The sequence below is a fragment of the Triticum dicoccoides genome, chromosome 3A (assembly GCF_002162155.2).
Source record: "Triticum dicoccoides isolate Atlit2015 ecotype Zavitan chromosome 3A, WEW_v2.0, whole genome shotgun sequence".
In the NCBI taxonomy this organism is placed as follows: domain Eukaryota; kingdom Viridiplantae; phylum Streptophyta; class Magnoliopsida; order Poales; family Poaceae; genus Triticum; species Triticum dicoccoides.
The window spans coordinates 719,264,926-719,277,173 of NC_041384.1; the positions used below are offsets into that span (position 1 = coordinate 719,264,926).

General features: G+C 47.6%; 1 pseudogene; it reads right to left on the bottom strand.

Annotated features, from left to right (window-relative positions):
* Positions 1-3,108: 3,108 nt before the first annotated feature.
* On the bottom strand, positions 3,109-3,982 carry LOC119273100 (annotated as a pseudogene).
* Between the last annotated feature and the right edge of the window lie 8,266 nt (positions 3,983-12,248).

Sequence of the window (12,248 nt, forward strand, 5' to 3'; positions counted from 1 at the left end):
GGAAGAAGGACGCGGCGGGGAAGAAGGAGGCGACGGAGTGGCGGTTGGCGGGCTCGCACGCGGGTTTCTATAGAGCGCACCCGACGCTGCGCACCAAAACTGCCACGCACCGGGGCGCATCGCACGCGCGTACTTCTTTTTCCCGCGCCTGCTGGAGCACACCAAACCGGCCCGCGGGCGTAAAACCGGAATCTTTTCCCGCGCGCGCCAAAGCTAGCACGTCTGGTGGAGATGCTCTCAGCTCGTCAAAGTGGAAGTCATCTTGTCTTTTGGGCTAGAAGAAGACTGATGGTTGCTTCGTTTGTACAATACTTTTCTTTTTCGCAATCTCTCTCAGTGTGAAAGCATTTTGGTCAAGAGCGTCTCCGAATATGAGCCGATGGTGATGATGACCCGCAACGGCAGAATGGGACGGCCAAATTTCGAATTTGACTCCCTTGATCGATTCCTCTACCTCGTCGCCTTATATCTGCGCGGAGGGAGACGACGAGGCCTCGGCCCATCAAAACTCTAGTGCGCTGCATCCTTAAGCATGGGCTCCTCAACGCTCTCTATCTATCCGAATGGACGGCCCAGTTAGCGACCCATCATACATCATGACCTAGTTGACTCCTCAAACCTACCCTATACATTCGGACTCACTAGCACCAATCCATATCTGAGGCGGATATAAGGCGGAAGGTAATTAAGCAATAACTAAGAGCAACCAAGCGCACTCAAATGGAACAATGACTGGCCACCAACTGCCTAGGTCTCTTATTTGTAAGCGATCTTCGTGTTGATTTCATGCCACAAACATCACACAAACTGCTAGCTTGGATTATTTGTTGCCTAGATAACTGAGTGACATGGACTAGGCCGCAGAGAAGCACTTTGCCCTGATGATGGTGAAGTAGGGGATGAGATGGACCCTGTTCAGCAGACACTCCTTGACAGCTTCATCAACGTTGTATTCCTCGGTCCACTGGTGGTAGAAGGATACTCATAGTCTGAAATCACGCTCGCCCCAGCGACCTCTTGCATCATGCTCGTCATGCGAGATAGTAGGCTGACACCAGCGAGGGTAAACGTGGCGCCTCTGAAGTACTTCTTTATGAGATGTGTCTGCACTAGTGTCGAGTTCACTTTCGCATACTGGATGAGGACCTTTTGCGCATCGCTTTATGTCCAGAGCGGCAGTCACAATGATGAATAAAGCCCGAGTTTCAACTTCAAATATTAAATAATATATATTATTTGCTAAATTTTACCACTTTAACTGTTGAAATATTAAAAGGCATATTTATAAGATGAAATTTATTATACATATAAAAAGTAACCATGAAATGTATGTTGGTGACCAATGTCGATGTCCAAGACAAGACTTGAGTTCTACCGTGGTATGATATATTTATGATTATGATGACAAAATTTTGGGCTTCTATGCGAAGACGTACTCTAGAACAAGCTTGGATGAGATGAACTACTAGTGCTAGTGAAAACCATGTGTAGGTCCAGCTTGAACTAACCTGGAGCTAACTAAACACGGAATGAAGACGGACCCTATGTTGATGGATTAATGAACGCACTTGTACGCATGACACGGACATGTTTACTAGCTTAGCTGTTTTGCCTTACCAGAACATACAATTACCTACGCGTCCACATCCTGGGAACAGTCTACTATGATTGGTTCTCTCATACTCCCTCCGTTCGGAATTATTTGTCGCCGAAATGGATAAAAATGAATGTATCTACAACTAATATCCGTCTAGATACATCCATTTCTCCGACAAGTAATTCCGGTCGGAGGAGGGAGTACAAGATAACTTCAAACTAAGACTATAAAAATGTAGAGATTTCAAGAAGTACATTAGAATACAAGGGTAAGCAAATTCAGCTGATTCTCAATCACGACACGAGCATATTTGTGGGAATTCAATGAAATATAGTAACTTCAAATTCTTGTTTTCATCTGTTACGCAGATAGTAAAAGAAATTAGAACGGATATGCTCGGAAGTTTCACTAATTAGTTTGTCGGTAACTTCATTAACTTGCTTGGGCACTTGTACTGTTCCACCACCATCTATTCATACAGGTACAGAGAGTACATTTTGTGCAGCCCACAATGCACGTGGCACGGTTGAGCTTCTAAACTTTTATACCATGGATATAGGTTATGCTATATCTTGTGCATAGGTACACTTTTTGAACAACATAACTATGTACACACTACAAAAAGGAAAGAGACGAGTGAGTATCACCAAATATATAGTACTTCGATACGGCATGTGTATAAATGGTTTCGAAAACTTGGTGGCATTCAACAATCTATCTATTGAGAGATAAATGGACAGTAGTTACGGTAATGGTCAAAACTTGTACATATTGTCTATTCAATATGGAAATTGATCAAAGTTGGCACGAAGCTAGCTACCCAAAGGCATGGTAGTGAATGACTGTATTCATTTGGATAGACATACATGTCAACCAAACATCAAATAGCGACGGCAACCAACCATCTGCCAGATGCATTAGAAGTTTAGAACTAGCTACACATGTTGACGTTAGCAACCGGACTATATATAGTTCAGTCACTCTGAATTTTGTAGAACCATGGATCTCTGAGTTTTCTCGGCTCTGGTTCCTCAAGAGAAGAGAGATCAACTGGTCAATTCAGCAATATTCGCCCAGAGATCACGCGAGAACCAACCGACGAGCCGTATAGGATTAGTGTCCTCCTGGTTTGCTACAGAGCCGACTTGGGTCTGATAGTCAGACTACGAGGCATCAGCCAACTCGAAAATCACAACCGTCTCAGGCTTACAATAGGCACCAAAATTTTCATTGCACAGAGGTGTGCGCGTGAACCAAACTGGCTACAGATCCCCTAGAGGCCGCTTCCTGCATAGGCAAACCGAGCACAGTGGCATCGAACAATAACATTCCACCAACTGCCCCTATGTCTTATTTTACGACAGATCTTCATCTTAATTCAAACGACACGAACCTCTAGCTTAGTCTATTTGCTCGCTAGATAATTGGGTAGCATGGACTAGGCCGCGGCGACGCACTTCCCTCTGATAACGATGAAGTGGGTCACAACCTGGTCCCTATCTAGCAGGCACTTAGTGACAACTTCGTCGGCGTTGTAGTCCTCCATCCTCGTCATCCCTCATGACGGTTATCCCTGCGACCTCTTGCAGCACGCCTGCCCAGTGGGACAGCACGCTGGCGCCGGCAATGTCGACGAGGCCGATGGCAGCGCCTCCGAAGAATCTCTTCTGCTTGAGCTGCGTCTCCACTATCGCCAAGTGTTCCTTAGCATCCTCCATGAGAACCTTCCGTGTCTTGCCCGCCGTCCACAGTGCCAGCCACACCAACATCAGGCACTAAATGTTTTAAATAGCAGCCTAAGGAAAATAGCGACGGGCCTTCAAATTAGCTATAGCGGAGCGAAGCTATAGTTGGCTATTTGTGAAGGCGGCCATTTAGCGGCACCCTGCTGAAAAGGCTATATAGCGGGCTATAGCAGAGCTATAGTAGCCGGCTATTTAAAACTATGGCACTGATCAAATAATTCACGCACACATGGCATAATGAGATTATATTTGGAATTTGTTGGCGAATCCTACATTTTGCAAAGATGAATTTGAGTTCTAAAAAATAATATTCCGGCATGCATGGTAACCTTTTCGGCAAAGAACTTGGCCCAGAAGCGGGCCTTGGCCTCTCGCCGGGGTCGGTTGGCAGGAGCGGCGGGCCGCCAATGGCCTGGTAGATGTACTCGAGGATGACCAGCGACTCGCAGATGGCCTTGTCGCCGTGGAGGAGCACCGGCACCCTGTGGTGGACGGGGTTGTGGCTGAGCATCAGCTCGCTCTTGTTGGAGAGGTCTTCTGTGATGAGCTGGTAAGCGACTCCCTTGAGGCGCAGGGCCACCTCCGCACGGTGGACGAACGGGCTGCCGAAGGCGCCGATGAGCTTCACCGGTTCAGTCATCTTCCTTCCTTCTATGTGATCTGGAGATGCGTATGGTGTTGGTACGTATATATATAATATAAGGTGCTAGGAATTCCTCAGAGTCGTCAAAGTGGAAGTCATTTTGCCTTTGTCTTTTGAGACATAAGAAGACTGCCGGTTGCTTCGTTTCTACAGTAGTTTCTAGCACATGTCGCCGCGGTGGCACGAGACTTTTCTTTTTCGTAGTCTCTTTCCGTGCGAAAGCATTTTGGTCAAGAGCATCTCCGAACATGAGACGATGTTGATGATGACCAGCAACGGCAGAACGGGCGGCCAAATTTCGAATTCGCCTCGTCTCCCTCCGCACCTCGCAGCACGGGCTTTCTCGGCTGCAGACGACGAGGCCACGGCCCATCAAAACGCTAGTGCACCGCATCTTAGAGCATGGGCTCCTCGATGCTCCGAATGGACAGCCCAGTTACTGACTGGTCACTAAATCATGACCTCGTAGTATTTCCTAAGAAAAAAGGATACGCGAAACGTAGTTCCAATACCTCTGATGTGGTCCACCCTAAGAGCAAGCCAAAATTCTAGGTGAATGAAAGGGCAACTGCAGTTCACCCTTTGATTGACTTCAACACAACTTACCCTTTAGGGTAATAGGATGCCACTACTTGACCTTTAATAGTCTGACTTCTCAAATCGGTCCTATACGTTTGGGCTCACCTATATCTCCATATTCAGTTTATATCTGAGGCGGATATAAGGAGGTCCAGTCTCATCTGGACGGGTCCGCCAATTTAGACTTACAGAAAGGACCCATTCGGACACATGCCAAATCTCATCGATCCGGTGAGGACGCATTCACACCGTCACTCCGGTGCGCAGCCCAAGGGGCCAAATCAGGTTATTTAAGTTGTTCAACGAGCCTCAACCGTACTCATCCTATTTTCACCCTCGCCATCCTGTCTGCGCCGCCACTCCCAAGCTCCACCATCACTCCAATCCATTTCAATCTGCTCCGAGATCATCATCCGCTGGCAACCATGGTCCGCCAGCAGATTACCACCTACAAGATGCTCACTCCACAGTGCCGGTTAGGATGTATTGTTCAACATGATACAATTGGAATAGTGTTTATACAAGTGAATATCTTTCAGGACTATTTCTACTAACTTGATTTTAGTTTAGCATTCTTTTCTTTTCAAATGATGCCTTCATGCTGTGGACATCCAGGATTCAAAAAGAACAAGATTTTTTATAAGAATCTTATTATGCTTTCAACTATTTCTTTGGGAAACATGCACATACATAAAAAGATGTGCGTATATGTAGTTTAAAATGTGACATTCTATATTAATTACATTGCCTTCACTTTTTTGCTTTGCAGTTCTTTGAAGGCTAGCCAGTGGAAGTCTTCACAGAAGTTGATGGTAGAAGTTTCGGTATAGTGACTGTCCAGCAGCAGGGCAATTTTATTTTATTTTTGCAAGGAAACCTGAGAGCTTTATTCAAACAAAGGAGATCCTGCGATCATCCGCCAACAGGCTCGTGACCAGGAACGAGGGTTCTGAGTCCAACCAACTCTCAGTCACCATAAACGAGCAGGCACGCTTCACACATAGGTGAGCCGGGAGATTAGCTGTCCTACTTACATGTTGAATAGTAAAATAATCAAACTACAAAAAAAGCTCTCCAATCTCTACCAAAATAGGAGCCACAATCGAGCGAGTGTTGTGGCGATCGTTCCAGAGATTCACAATCTCCAAACAGTCCGTCTCCATGGTTACATGTGAGTAGCCCCTGAGACTTGCGAATAGGACTCCCTCTCGTAGTGACAAGGACTCGGCGACAAGCGGGTCGGTAATATATGGGCGTATTTTTACTAGAATTAAATGCTTATTCTTGCCAGCATATGAGAGAAAAGGTGTCTACCGCACTCGAACAAGTCATGGTACTCAGACATGTCCCATGAGTACTTCTGCAAAAGCAAATGTGTAGAATATTATTAGCAACCTAAAACTAGATCCTTAATTAGTTGATTAGTTCTAATGAAATCATATAAAATAGTTGCAATACGCTAACCTCTCTAAATTTCCCTTGTATCTCAAAGATGCCTATGTTCATCATAACAGTATGGATGGAAGACAAAGGAACATTTTCACTCCTGATACCTCCTAATCCTGATATGCAACGGCCATGTGCATGTTGGAAATATGAGCAAGTTACTACGAGATTTAATCTGAATAATTAGAAGATAAATCATGACTACAGTAGCAGAGATTAAACTAATCATGCGAACTAGCATAGCAGATGAACATATCACATCTAGGACACATACTAGAAACATGAATTCTACCATGATCTCGAACAGGAAGGATAGAATCACATACGGTGCAGCGGGAGCAGCACTGCCGGCGTTGACGTTGTCGCCCATGTCGTCGAGGATGAGGTTGCCGAGGTCGGGGAAGAAGTCATCGTTCGCGAAGTCGTCGCTGCCAGCAGTCGCGCGAGTGCGCTTCCCAAAAACCTGATCGCCCCTCTCCCGTACATGATCACGAGAGGCGGGGCTCCGGAGGCCTGCTGTCCCTTCTCCCGGTGCACGCTGAAAGGAGGGATGGAGAAGACTTGCTTGGCGGCGCAATGATCTTGAACGGTGGTGAGAAACCATACGAAGCGGCGGCGGCTAGGGTAGACGTCTGCCTGACAATATAGTGTGGGCGGGTAGGTCGTGGGAGTAAACCCCATGTCCGAGTCGTCAAGATCCAAAAGAATCGGAAACGTTCAGTAATTAACGCGTCCGTTAATTATTAATTAATGAATCATTAATTTTTCCCGAGCAGCAAAAATATAGACAATGTGCATAGCTATGTCCTCGGCTCGGCTCGACTCAATCCCACAACCCGCGGCGCGGCGCGGCGCGGCGCGACGCGTCGTGACGAGTCGAGCGAGGAGGAGGAGCGCGCGTGTAGGTCTCCTCTTCTCTTGCTCATACAAGTGGTAGAAGAGATCACCTTATAAAGAGGTGCAACTCTCTCTCAACTTTCGGGGTGGGACTAAACTTTAGCCTCACTCACTCCACTCTCATGTGTGCATGAATGGGCTAAGAGAATTTCAGAATTTTAGTTGGGCTTTGGGCCAAAGGCCTACTAGCAAAATTCCAACAATCCCCCACAAAGTCTCATTGGCACATCTCATCATTTAGTTCCAAAACATTGTTTATATACCGGTGCTTAGTGGAGACTGTGAAGTTGAACTTCCACTTAGAGATTTATGCTACACTAGATCACAACTTGAATAGTGGACTATGCCTTGAACTACAAGTTTTCTGCGAGACTAGTTTCACACAAATTCTTGACCGATACTGGGCTGCCGCAAGGCTTCCCCGCGGGTGCAGCGTATACGTCATACTCCAGGGCCTTTTCATGAATTTATTAGAGAACACCCAATTCTCATAGACTGCAACGTTAACAGTCAAATTCATATAGGTGTGTTCCTCAGAAGATATTATGCAGGACAACATCTCTGCTTACCCGAATAAGCCACTTGGAACACATTAAGATAAGTATCAACCTGCCATGCAGATCAGGAGAGTATTGCATCTTCATGAAGTGGGATAGATAATATAAGGATACTCTCCTCCCAGCTGACCAACAGTTTGTCTCCCATTTCTACTTCACGAGATCTCCGATCACATAGAGTGGGTTACCACTATGGACAACTCATGCGGTGGGTCTCGGACCCATCTCCATCGATGCATTATCTATCACATTACGTGATAGACCCTTTGTGAAGGGATCTGCCAAATTTTTCGACGTTTGGATATAATCCGACGTAATAACTCCGGAGTTCCTCAATTTTCTGACAGATTTCAGTCTCCTCTTCACATGCCTTGAGGACTTCATATTGTCCTTTGAACTATTTATTTTGACGATCACAGCTTGATTATCACAATTCATCAGGATAGGGGGTATTGGTTTTTTTCAACCATAGGTAAGTCCATCAAGAGTTCACGAAGCCACTCTGCTTCAACAGTGGCAATGTCTAATGTTGTGAGTTCTGCTTCCATAGTTGACCTCGTTAAGATGGTCTGCTTGCAAAACTTCCAGGAAACAGCGCCACCACCAAGTGTGAAAACATAACCGCTTGTGGCCTTAATCTCATCAGCATCAGATATCCAGTTTGAGTCACTATAACCCTCCAGTACCCTTGGATACCCAGTGTAGTGAATCCCATAGCTTGCGGTGCCTTTCAAATAGCGTATAACTCTCTCAAGCACATGCCAATGATCATCTCCCGGTTTTGACACAAACCGACTCAGCTTGCTCACAGCAAAAGAGATGTCAGGCCTCGTGGCACTCGCCAAATACATAAGTGAGCCAATAATCTGAGAATACCTCAGTTGATCTCTAGCAATCTGTCGGTTCTTTCGAAGCAACACACTAGCATCATATGGAGTTGGAGAAGGCGTGCAGTCACTATACCCAAAACGACTCAAGACCTTTTCCACATAGTGAGACTGAAGCAGTGTGATCCCACCATTCTCATCTCTCAACAGCTTGATGTTTAAGATAACATCAGCTACTCCTAGATCCTTTATCTCAAAACAGCGAGATAATAAATCCTTAACCTCCTTGATTAAATCAAGATTGGTTCCAAAGATCAGTATGTCGTCGACATACAGACAAAGAATAACTCCTTCACCCCCACCATAGCGATAGTACACACACTTGTCACCATCATTTACTACAAAGCCGACAACAGTTAATGTTCTTTCGAACTTCTCATGCCACTCCTTAGGAGCTTGTTTAAGACCATATAAAGACTTTAATAACTTGCACACCTTTCCTTACTGACCAGGTACTACAAAACCATCTGGCTGATCCATGTAAATTTCCTCCTTCAACTCTCCATTGAGGAAAACTGTCTTAACGTCCATTTGATGAACGAGAAGACCATGTGAGGCAGCTAGTGATAGTAGCACCCGAATTGTGGTCAGTCTAGCCACGGGTGAGTAAGTGTCAAAGAAGTCTTCACCTTCTTTCTGGGTATAACCCTTGGCCACAAGCCGTGCTGAGAGAGTCCTGGATTAGGGGGTGTCCGGATGGCCGGACTATACCTTCAGCCGGACTCCTGGACTATGAAGATACAAGATTGAAGACTTCGTCCCGTGTCCGGAAGGGACTTTCCTTGGCGTGGAAGGCAAGCTTGGCGATACGGATATGCAGATCTCCTACCATTGTAACCGACTTTGTGTAACCCTAGCCCTCTCCGGTGTCTATATAAACCAGAGGGTTTTAGTCCGTAGGACAACATACAGAACAACAATCATACCATAGGCTAGCTTCTAGGGTTTAGCCTCTCCGATCTCGTGGTAGATCTACTCTTGTACTACCCATATCATCAATATTAATCAAGCAGGACGTAGGGTTTTACCTCCATCAAGAGGGCCCGAACCTGGGTAAAACTTCGTGTCCCTTGCCTCTTGTTATCATCCGGCCTAGACGCACAGTTCGGGACCTCTTACCCGAGATCCGCCGGTTTTGACACCGACATTGGTGCTTTCATTGAGAGTTCCTCTGTGTCATCGCCGTTAGGCTTGATGGCTCCTACGATCATCAATAGCGACGCAGTCCAGGGTGAGACCTTCCTCCCCGGACAGATCTTCGTCTTCGGCGGCTTCGCACTGCGGGCCAATTCACTTGGCCATTTGGAGCAGATCGAAAGCTATGCCCCTGGCCGTCAGGTCAGATTTGGAAGTTTAAACTACACGTCTGACATCCGCGGGGACTTGATCCTCGACGGATTCGAGCCACTGCCGAGTGCGCCGCACTGTCACGACGAGCATGATATAGCTCTGCCACCGAACAGTGCCCTGGAGGCCGCACCCACATCGGCTTAGACCCTTAATTCGGAGCCAACTGCGCCGATCGAGGATGGGTGGTTGGACGCCGCCTCGGGGGCTGCGATCCCAACGGTGATCGAGCCGAACACCAGCCCCGCACTCCGCGAGACTCGTGACTCCAAGGAGCCGGACTCCTCTCCGGACTCTGAACCCTCCGCACCCCTGCCGATCGAATCCGATTGGGCGCCGATCATGGAGTTTACTGCCGCAGACATCTTTCAGCACTCGCCTTTTGGCGATATTCTGAAGACACTAAAGTCTCTCTCTTTATCAGGAGAGCCCTGGCCGGACTACGGTCAGCAAGGTTGGGATACGGACGATGAAGAAATTCAAAGCCCACCCACCACCCAGTTTGTAGCCACTGTCGACGATTTAACCGACATGCTCGACTTCGACTCTGAAGACATCGACGGTATGGACGCCGATGAAGGAGACGATGAAGAACCAGTGCCTACTGGGCCCTGGAAAGCCACCTCATCATATGACGTATACATGGTGGATGCACCAAAAGATGACGACGAGGAGTGGAAGGATGCACCGAAGGCTTGTTCCCTCGAGAAGCAGTCAAAGCGGCGACGCAAGCGCCGCCCCAAATCCCGCCTTGACAAAAATAACAATCACACAGACCCAGCGCTGGAGCAGGGCGAACCGCTGCCGGACAGCGGCAATCCGGATAATCAAACCGAACAAACTAATTCTATCAAGGATAATGGTCCGGACGATATAACGTCGGACAGGCACCTAGAGCAGCAGAATGCCCGTAAAAGGCTTATTGCCACCGCGAGGAGTCTTAAAAAATAGAAGCAAAGGCTCAAGGCTGCGCAAGACACACTCCAAATCATATGGAGTAAAATACTCAACACTGCAGCGAGGTACGGCGACAATCGCCCCTCCAAGAGCTACCCAAAGCTGAAGCTGCTACCTGAATTCGATGAGGAGGCCTCAGACCCCCACACCCAAATATCAAAGCAGCCACCTGGCCGGATAAATGACCCCTCTACCAACACAGAGCGGCATACAACGCCACTCACAATACAACACGTGACCCAGGCGAGGGCTCGCACCCAAAGGATGGCACAGCAAGATCCATCTATGGACCATGCAAGCGCGCCCAGCATACAATGCAACACAACAAACATCTGAACAACGCGGTACACCCAGCTACAGGGGTGCCGCACACCCCTTATGTTTCACCGATGAGGTGCTGGACCATGAATTTCCAGAGGGATTCAAACCCGTAAACATAGAGACATACGACAGAACAACAGACCCTGGGGTCTGGATTGAGGACTACATCCTTCATATCCATATGGCTCGAGGAGATGATCTCCACGCCATCAAGTACTTACTCCTCAAGCTCAAAGGGCCAGCTCGTCACTGGCTTAAAGGCCTCCCCGAAAGCTCCATTGGAAGTTGGGAAGAGCTCGAAGACGCCTTTCGGGCAAATTTTCAAGGGACTTATGTCCGACCTCCGGATGCGGACGATTTGAGTCATATAACTCAACAGCCCGGAGAGTCAGCCCGAAAGCTTTGGAACAGGTTTCTTACTAAAAAGAACCAGATTATCGACTGTCCGGACGCCGAAGCCTTGGCAGCTTTTAAGCATAGCGTCCGTGATGAATGGCTCGCCAGACACCTCGGCCAAAATAAGCCGAGAATGATGGCCGCATTAACAAGCCTCATGACCCGCTTTTGCGCGGGTGAGGACAGCTGGCTAGCCAGATGCAGCACCAGCGACCCCAGTACATCTGAAGTTAGAGATGGAAACGAGAAAGCACGGCACAACAATAACAAATGCCGGAATAAAGAAGACAGCACGAAGGGCACGGCAGTAAATGCCGGATTCAAAAACTCTCGGCCAGGTCAGCAAAAGCCGCCCTCTAAAGGCACCAGGGATGAACTGTCCAGCCTCAACAAAATTCTGGACCAAGTATGTCAGATCCATAGTACCCCTGGTAAACCGGCTAATCATACCCACAGAGAATGTTGGGTCTTCAAGCAGTCCGGCAATCTCAACGCCGTACACAAGGGGGAGGATACACCAAGTGAAGACGAGGACGAGCCTCCCAAGCAAGACACTAGGGAACAAAAGAAATTTTCACCAGAAGTCAAAATAGTAAACGTGTTACACGTGATCAAGGGAAAAAACAATGTGGCACTCCCAGGAAAATATACCCAAGTGCCTGTCACCGCGAAATCCTGCCACTGGTCGTCTCAACCGATCACTTTCGACCATCGCGATTACTCAGCAAGTATCCGACACGCAGGATGCACTACTAGGGAAAACCCTAGCAGTAGCGCTGGTTTTGTGCTCACTAGTAGCGCGGGTAGGCGCGCTACTAATAAGGCGCTACAGCTATTGCTTAGCAGTAACGCGTGCCGCACGCGCTACTGCTAGGA